Here is a 9,186-nt window from a genome sequence, read left to right as displayed (position 1 = left end):
GGCAGTTCTCTGTCAATGCATTGTTCTAGCTTTTGGGATCATCTTTGGTAATATTTAGCTTACCTGTAATATTAATGATATTGCTCAATCTGTTATCTACATGGATATATTTACAGTATATACATTTTTTTAAAAAAACAACTCAAATTTATTGCTTTGAGTCAGAATTGTTAGGCTGTGAATCACCCAGGAAGAGATCTTTCACCTGTAAAGTTGATAGTGGATTCAGACTTTCAGAGAGGCATTGCCATTGTTTTAACAGTGCACATCTCTAGGGACTACAGAGCACCAGTGTTCTCATGTAGAAATATTTTCTGCCAAACATGGTCATTAATTAAGTTCTTTTAGAAAATATGTTAAAAGGATATGACTAGATCTGCCTTATGACTGTTTTCCACCTCTTCAAAGTACTTCACTCCTGAGGGGGCCAAAAACTGAGATTTTCAAGGTTTGAGGTCCTATTTTGTACATCTTCATAAAAACTGTGAGAGAATAGAAAGGGAGAGGTCACTGAGGAAATGGGAAATAGGAGATGAAAAAGGGAGAAGAGGGAATGGGAATGAGACTAGAAGAGGAAAAGGTGAAAAGAGAAGACTTACCCACGGTGACTACAATGATGTCTTCTAAGCCAGAAGACCAGGATTGCAATGAGCAGAAGGGCAGGTATCAGTACTGCAAAGATGGCCGTTCCCACAGAGACATGACTCCCATCTGCTTTGGAGATCAGAGACTATCTGTCAACCTAAGGCCCCTTCTTATTTCAAGTGTCTTAGCCTTCTTATTCCCTCCCCCCTTTTAAAACATTCACTCCTATTCCTCCAAAGCTCAAATTTTACATTTTTTCTGGGCTTTCTAAATCAGTTCATTTAATAGTTTATTAGCAAATGTCAGAAATAAAGAGCTTTTCTATCTCTTTTTTTAAAATAACTTTGTTGGTCAATCTGCGGTAGTGTGGTTCTATTGTTCAAAATGGCTTTCCTAGCCATTGACTTTGACTTTGCCACGTGGATGGGCAGACTTATAAGGATAGGGAATATTCACAAAGAGACTGGCTAGTCTCACCATTAAACTGAGTGGCTTCACCAGCAGAACTTTGAGAGTCTCACCACCAGCTAAGAAGAAGCAGAGAATGTAGTGTGTTTCCTACAGGGACGATTCCTGCACCACAGCAGAGAATCAGAGACAAAATCCCAAAACAAAGCTGCCCTTGGGACTGCTACCTCATGGAACCAACGCCAGGGGATTTTTCCATTACGCTTGCTGTGGGACTAAGGGGAAGACACCATAATTGGCAGAACTAAGAGAGCTTTGTAACACTGGCCTAAAGTCACAAGGCTAAAGGCTAATGAGCCTGAGAGCATCCTATTAACTTCAGTAATAAGCCCTCTAATCATCAATATTGTTCTGTGAGCTATCACAATGGATTTCAGCCCCTATAAAAGAGTAGAATTGGAGTTGGAATTAGTAGAAATAGGCAGGTGAGCTATAGGGGACATGTCAGCCTCATGAGAATTGGTTTTGTGTTATGGATGTTGTTGATGGAGGGAGTTCTCCTTTTTAGAGTAGAAGTCTGATATGGCCATCCCTAGGCTGTGCTTACTATTTTTTTATTTTATTATTATTATTCATTTTCATGAAAATTTACAGAGACTTTGGATTTCCATTTATTCATTGTTGCACTTTTCTCCCTGCCCACACCTCCCTCCCCACCCCCACCACCTCCGTTTGCTCTTCTCATTGAAAAGTAAAAGAAAAATTCTTCCATTGTCATACCATCTTTCTGAAGTCATTGGTCTCCCGCTATTTATTGATTGGTGTGTCCTGAAATAGATGTTGGCATCCTAACTCCTGTTCAGAAAGTGTTTTCTTTGATATATCAATGTATGGTGTGCCCTTAACCTAATTACTTCTGAATTAAAGGGAGTAGTTCATACCTCAAGAAAATGAAACACACATAGGAAAAGGTGGATTTCACAAAAGAATCACTAAGGACCCAAAGACATTGGAGCTACAGACATTGAGAAAAGGATCTTCCCAGAGCCAATAGAAAGTAAGCCTTACTCTAGAGTCAGTGCCCTAAATTCCAGTTTCTGGCCTTGTCAACCATGACAAAATAAATGTCTGTTCTTCAAAGTCACCCTCTTTAAAGTATCCCTGATGCTAACCCTAATCCTAAGCCTCTATGATATCTATATCACAACAGTACTAATGAATTAAGGCCACTTCCTCCAAAGAGATAAAATTCTTTTGAGATTTTTTTATGTGATCCCTGCTTCTGGATCTCTGCGTCCATCCTTTGTGGGTTTTTTCCTGTAAATTCCAGGTTCTCAATTGCCAATTTCCTGTATGTGGAATCTCTTTCTTCTATCCTTCCTGATTGAGACCGTTATCTTCAAAGCTCCTTCAGTTTGGGTTTGTTAAATTCTATTACTGGAGAACCCCCCCCTCCCTTTCCCCAATTCTTTATCCTACAGCAAGGACTTCTCCCCCTTCTTCCCATTTCCAGCTTCTATCCAAGTTATTTCTCACCCCAGTGGAGGACAATGTCTTGACCACCTAGACTGCTATGCTTCACTCTGCAAGATACACTAGCCGCCTCCCCAGTTGCCACATCCAGCGTGACTTGGAGATACCAGGTCTCATCAGCAGTGGGTAGGAGGTCACCTCGCTGCGTGCCCAGCTGCTCCTGATCCCCCTGCATCCATGTCACCCACACAGGCTTTGGGTAGAATCCTGAGACATGGCACACCAGCAGCAGATTGCCAGGACCAGGAGAGGGGCCACTGGACAGCCAGGCTTCAGGCTTCTCTGTAACAAAAGAGAGAAAGAGTGATCATAAAGTAAGGACTCCATGCTCTTCATTAGAAGCTCCAAGTCTTTTATCAAGCTCATGCTTCCCTTATTTCCACTTTGAGAGAAGCCTCTCATAACATCAATCCATTTGTGTTAACTCCTCTGGAAAAGTATTTGTCTAAAGAAAATAAACTGGGCCAGAGGGACACAGGGCCATGGATGTCTCTCTGCAAGGGCCAAAGGGAGTAAGAATAGCACAGCTTCTCACAAACCAAGAGTAGAAAGCAGATAAAGAGCCCTTAGCCCGTCCCCGTGGTATCATCCCCTTAGAGCCACACCAACAACAAGAGGTTCATTTCTTCATTGCTAATTCACAGTGGTGGTACTGAGAATGGGGATTATTAGGGAAGTAAGTGGGGGAGGCAAAGAATATCTCACAATACAAGTCCAGGTTTTAGCCTAATAGTTCCAAAGCACAATTCCTCAGTAAGTCCAGGCTCTGGTTTCAGTTCATCAATCAAATCCAGATCATCCAGCAAGGTTAGCTTCTCCTTCAAACATCCAGCAAGAACAGAAAACCTTTAACTACGGCCATCACAAATGCAAAAAGCCTCAGGTCACACTTTCTTCATAGCAATGCCATAGTCTCTCCACCACCAAAGTCTCACTTTTACTAGGGTCTTGCCACGACAAGCCTTGCTCACCTCAAGTCTTTCTGCCCAACATGGGAAGCACTCTTTCTCTTATCCTAGTCCCACATCTGTTGATGTTGTACAAGACCATGTATCTGCAGTTAAGGTGGCTGGAGACCAGAGACAGCTAACTGTAATAACTAAAAAGCCATCTTTCAGTCTAACACCACAGTATTCCATCATACTCATTTCCCTTTCCCAACTTCAATCTGTAGTAGTATGTGGAAGTGCTTATAATCTTTATTATTTGTTGTTGCTGTTATGTGCTGTTGAGTTGCTTGTACAATCCTTGTACAATAGCCCTGAAACCTGCTTTTTCCTGTGCCAACTTTACTGTCCCTGATGCACCTATCCTCATTACCACAGTCACTGAATCAATCCAACTCACCAATGGTCTTCCTCTCTCTCTGTCCCTCCAACCTTCCAAGCATGATGTCCCTCTCCAAGGACTGGTCCTTTACATTATATTTAAAAAAGGACATAATTGTGTATATGTTGTATGTGTGTGTGTGTGTGTGTGTGTGTGTGTGTGTGTGTGTGTTTATGTCTGTATGTGTGTGTGTGTGTATATATGTATACACACACACACACACACATACATATATATTCTAATCAGTTAAGAGACTCTGGACTAATGTTAGAGACTCTCTTTTTTATGTAACCCTGTAGTATCCTACAGCACGCTTAGCTGTAACATACATAGCATGTTTCCAGCATGGCTTTAATGGCTTTAATAGTTAACATGTTTTCTCATCCTATCCTTCAGCGACAGATCCTACCTGCCTTACTTAATTTTTTATTCCCTGAATAAAATTGTATTCTCTGTATTTAATTGCATCCATGGACTTCCATATGTGTTCAGGATGCTCTAGTGTCACAATCTCAAAAGTGAATCCTCTCTGGTGGATTAAAGCCACCAGTTGTTCCTCCAGAGAGAGATGGGAAATCTGCTGTTTCTGGGGTCTGACTTGACAGTTATGAATGACTGATTGATTTAATTAAGTGGTTAAGGGCTTAGCTGCTTACCAAAAGGCTGCCCCATAGGCAAAAAACTTGGTACTCTTCTTCTGTAATTATCTACAGCCCTGGAAACTCAATGAAGTTCTACTCTTTCCTCTAAAGTTACTAAGAGTTGGAATCAACGAGATGGCTGTCAGTTGGGTTTGTTTTTCTTTAGTTGGTCATCAACTAATGTCTACAGGAATGACTGAGCACACTCACCCATTACCTATTTTCTCTTGGGCCTTTGTCTTCCTCTGATGTGTAAAAGGATAAAAACCTTTTTTCCCCTTAAAACCTCTAATACCCTAGAATCCCAGAATGGAAAGCAGTTGGCATCACAGGGAAGATACAGATAATGTTATAACAGGTGACATCAAAATGACTGTCTATAGTCTTTTTTTGTGCAATGTGTAGAAGTTAAGCTGACCAAGGCAGGAGCTGCCTAAATTAAAAGAGTGCAAAAAATTTTATTGAAGTGAAAAGATACTCCATCTTACAGATGTGTGTGTGTGTACATGCAAAACCTTAATTCTCCCACTGGAACTGCCTTCTGACATAGATGTGATCTTGTAAACAGGAAGGTTCAGCAAATAAGAAATAGTAAACAACATATTATTTTGTAACTCTAGTCAATATGCTTTTCTTTTCCTAAAACCTCTCAAATAAAAGCTCTGAGGATTACATGTTGAGAGGACACTCAGCCATGAATTCCTCTCTCCTTACCTCTTGGCTAACTAAATAAAATCTTGAGTCATTCATTCCATCCCCTCACATTTTGCTGCTCGTCAAAGAAGTGCAACACAGCATTTCAGTAGAAATTTTTTATTTTTATAAAAGATATTTGTCATCTGTTATAACAAAAAAAAAAGTTGTTGTAAGCCCAGCTTACTTTTATCAAGGTTAAAACTCTATGCTAATTTGCTTTGTGAACCTTCTGATTAGAGCATTCATTATTACCCAATTACAACAATGCTTCAAATCGCAAGGTTTCATCTGCAAGCACTACAAACACGCCAGCTGCTGCCAACGTTGCAATAGTGGCTGGATGTAAAATTTTCAGATGTTTTAGCTACAATATTTTGTTGACTATTATTTGTGGATCTCCATCAATAGCTTTTTTGAGAATGAATTCAACAACTCAATTCATTGCCACTCAGAAGGAGATCTGAACTGCCAGAGAAGTGTGATCTTTGTATACCACCAGAGCTAGTATTAAAGGAAAAAAAAAAGAGTCTGTTCAGTTAATATGTAATCTAATGTTGCACTTCAATGTAGAAAAGTTTTACCAAATGTATTTGTTATTAATAGTCATATAATCAAAGAAATATTAATTTATTCATTAACAACTATATTTATCGCATATTATTTTAGGATTAAAATTTATCCTAAACATTACTAAGAATTCAGTATGACCTGGCATGGGAGGCGATCCATGGGGGATAGGGAATTATATCAAGCCTAGCGATGACACCAGTAGAAAGTCAGGGGTTAGGGAAGGGTGCTGACCTTGCCTCTCCAGTTCTGACTTTCCTGCTTGAATGAGGCCAAGGACAAACTGGGGGCAGATTTCACTGAGAAGCTCTTGCATAATTTTCTTTGTCCCTTCATCCTGGTTGAGCACTTTACTAACATTCTCAACCCAAGGTGGGGCCCCTGGAGCTGGATCCCAATACTCTTGGAAATTCATGATTTCTTCTCCTCCATGTGCCACGTGATAGAAATATTTTGACCTGTTCCTTGAGTGCACCTCACAGCCAGCAGTTATCTGGAGCTCAGTGGGGTCTGAGAAGAGAGAACGGTAGATTGAACATTTTTTGGGTTTTGTTTTTCAATTTCTAAAACTCTGTTTTGTTATCAACAAAAAGTAAATCATTACAGGTTACAAAAATTTGGCATTCACAAATTAAAATCAACATACCACTTTTTAAAAATTTTATTTTATTAATTTTAATGAACATTTACAGCAATTTTGGATTTCCATTCATTCATTGTTGCATTTTTCTCCCTGCCCACCCTTCCCCCCTAGTTCACTCTTCTCTTTTGTAAAATAAGAATTCCTTCACTGGTAGACAATTCCCACTCCCCACCCCAAGTACACTGCACTATGCAACCTTTATTCTGGACTCTTGTCATAACCATAATACCCAATCATATATTGCTTTTAAACTGTTCTCTCCCGCATCTGTTTCAATGCAGTATACATGATTTATTCAGATTGAAGATTTCAATGTCAGGGTAGGCCCAAGAAGAAACTGGTGTCAGTGTTGTACTGAGAAAGAAGAAAGTCTTCATAAATTGATTCTCAGGCGTAGCCCCCACTTCTTAACCTGAGTGGAAGTACTCCAAAGTTTAGAGAAAGAGAGTGGGAGATTTGGGGGCGGTCATATATAAAGATATTTTGATACACCTCTAGGCAGTAATGAAATTCAGAAGAGGGGGGAGAGATAAAAGGATGACATCAAGTGGGGCACTATCCCCCCCAAGTGGGGTCACTGTCCCCCCAAGTGGACTGCTCTGTCTTTCCTCCCTGCCTTGGGTACCTGTCCAGAATCCCAATCTCAACTCACAGGTTAGGTGCAGCATTTTTACCAATTCTTCTACATCTCTTTTGAAGCTGATCCGATATATCTGAAGCAGAAGCTGCAGTTTCTCCCACTCTTGTTCACTTAAATGTCCTTGGGACCAGGGCTGCAGGCTGCGGATGTCCTCAGAGTCGTTGTGCCAGCTGTGGGTCTGCATATCGTCCAGATACGCTGAGCAGTCAGTGCGCATCCAGCTGCTGTTGGCGAAGGACGAGATCTGGAGCACGCGGAAGGTGAAGTTCCGGGTCAGCACTGGAGTCCAGTGGGGATTTCAGGAGCATAGTGAGAGATGGGAGAACAGAGAGGATGTGAGGAGAGAGAAAAAGCAAGCAGAAACTAGTGGGCTGGGGAAAGGAGCTGTGTCTGCTCCAGAGCTGTCCCAGAGGCCAAGGACAGCTGGCGGTGTGGGCTGTGGATTACCAGGCTGGCTGCTGTTCTATGCACTCAAGCTTCCAAGCCCAGGGGGCACCAGGTCCGAAAGACCAAAGGACGCCACTGTCAACCTCCTTCCAACCAGCCTCCCCCTCACTCTCCTTCAGAAGCGCAGGTTCGGGGTGTTTGCTCGTGTTTCACTCACCCTCATAACTTCCCCAATCCTGGGGGACTCCCCAGAGCAGCAGAAAAGGCAGCAAACTCATGACACCTACGGTAGCGTGGAACATCTATAGAAAGACTGTACCTATCTCTCCAGTGCTCTCACGCAGTTATTATTACCCCAAGACACTAGTCTGTCTGTTTCCCACTCACACTAGGACAGTGCACTTCCGCTTGTGTCTGAGACACCCCCTACCCCCAAGGTCTACTTTGCAGTTAGTTCCCAAACTGCCACTCATGTGAGTTTCGCAGTCAACTTAAATCTATTCAGTGAAGAGTGTGGGATCCTATGAGGGAAATAATTGCATCCATTGCTTCAGTTTTTAAAAATATTTAAGATTATATCTGTAGTAAAATTCTAACCACGATGAAAATACAAAAAAGCAAACAAACAAAAAAAAAGATAAATGACTGTGGGTTAGCAGTGGATGTTTCTAAGTGGAGAGATTATGGGTAATTTTCACTTGATTCCTATATTTTATTTCTGAAAAAGCAAGTGTCACATTTATTATAATATGAAAACATCAAACCCACCTCTCGGATTCCTGACATCCTCATTCCCCTCTGCCCAGGGCTTCCTGTAGTCTCCTCTTCTCGGAGTTTTCCCACTTCCTTCAGTGTGTCCTCTCAAGTTCCTTACTCATTCTCTTCCCAATTGCCAAGCCCATTTTGTAAACCCATGATCCGTTCACTCTCAAAAGTGAGCTTCTGTTTTCTAAAACAAAGATAGGATGAATGCGTGTATCTGGACTGCCAGCTTCTCATTTCTCACACTAAAGAGTAACAGAACACAGGGGGCTCAGGACCTCCTATCCTCTGGAGGAAAGGTGGCGTGGCTGCTTTGTTTGTATCAGAGTGTGGACTGGCACAGTCCTCACCCTCTTTATAATTGAATAAACTAGTGGTAATAGTATTTATCCAATCCGCCACCAAACAAAAATTTCTGGTGAATTGCAACTCACGGTGACTCTTTTTTTAACAGAGTAGAATTATTCTACGTTGCTTGTTGTTGTTGTTGTTGTTGTTGTTGTGTGCCATTGAGTCAACTAGTACTCACAGAAGACCCAAGAACAACAGAGCCAAACCTTGCCCTCTCCTCCGGGACCATCTTCCCCACTTCTGATATGCTAAAGCCCATAGTTATAGTCACTGTGTCAATCCGTCTTATTGAGGGACTTCCTGACCCTCTCTCTGCCTTTCCCAGAAAAATGTCTTTTACCAAGGATCGCTTTCTTCCTTTTTAATTGTGGTTTGAATGGAAGTTTACAGGGGGGAAAGAATTGTTTTTTCATTCTTAATAATTTTTTCTTTCATAGTCGGATGACCATATGATATATTACTCTGGAGATGAAAAAGTGAGGAAAAATGGAGTTGCTTTCATAGTTGAAAAAGTCATCGCTAGATCTGTCTTGAAGTACAATATTGTCAGTGACAGGATAATATCTATATGCATACAAGGAAGTCCAGTGAATACCACTATCATTCAAATATATGCACCAACAACCAGAGCCAAGGAAAGAGGA

General features: G+C 41.3%; 1 pseudogene; it reads right to left on the bottom strand.

Moving 5' to 3' along the window:
* Positions 1 to 412: 412 nt before the first annotated feature.
* LOC102859481 lies at positions 413 to 7,707 on the bottom strand (annotated as a pseudogene).
* Between the last annotated feature and the right edge of the window lie 1,479 nt (positions 7,708 to 9,186).

The sequence above is a fragment of the Elephantulus edwardii genome, unplaced genomic scaffold, assembly GCF_000299155.1.
Source record: "Elephantulus edwardii isolate Elephantulus edwardi_28Jun2011 unplaced genomic scaffold, EleEdw1.0 scaffold00168, whole genome shotgun sequence".
Lineage (NCBI taxonomy): Eukaryota > Metazoa > Chordata > Mammalia > Macroscelidea > Macroscelididae > Elephantulus > Elephantulus edwardii.
This window is presented reverse-complemented; position numbering and strand designations above follow the sequence as displayed.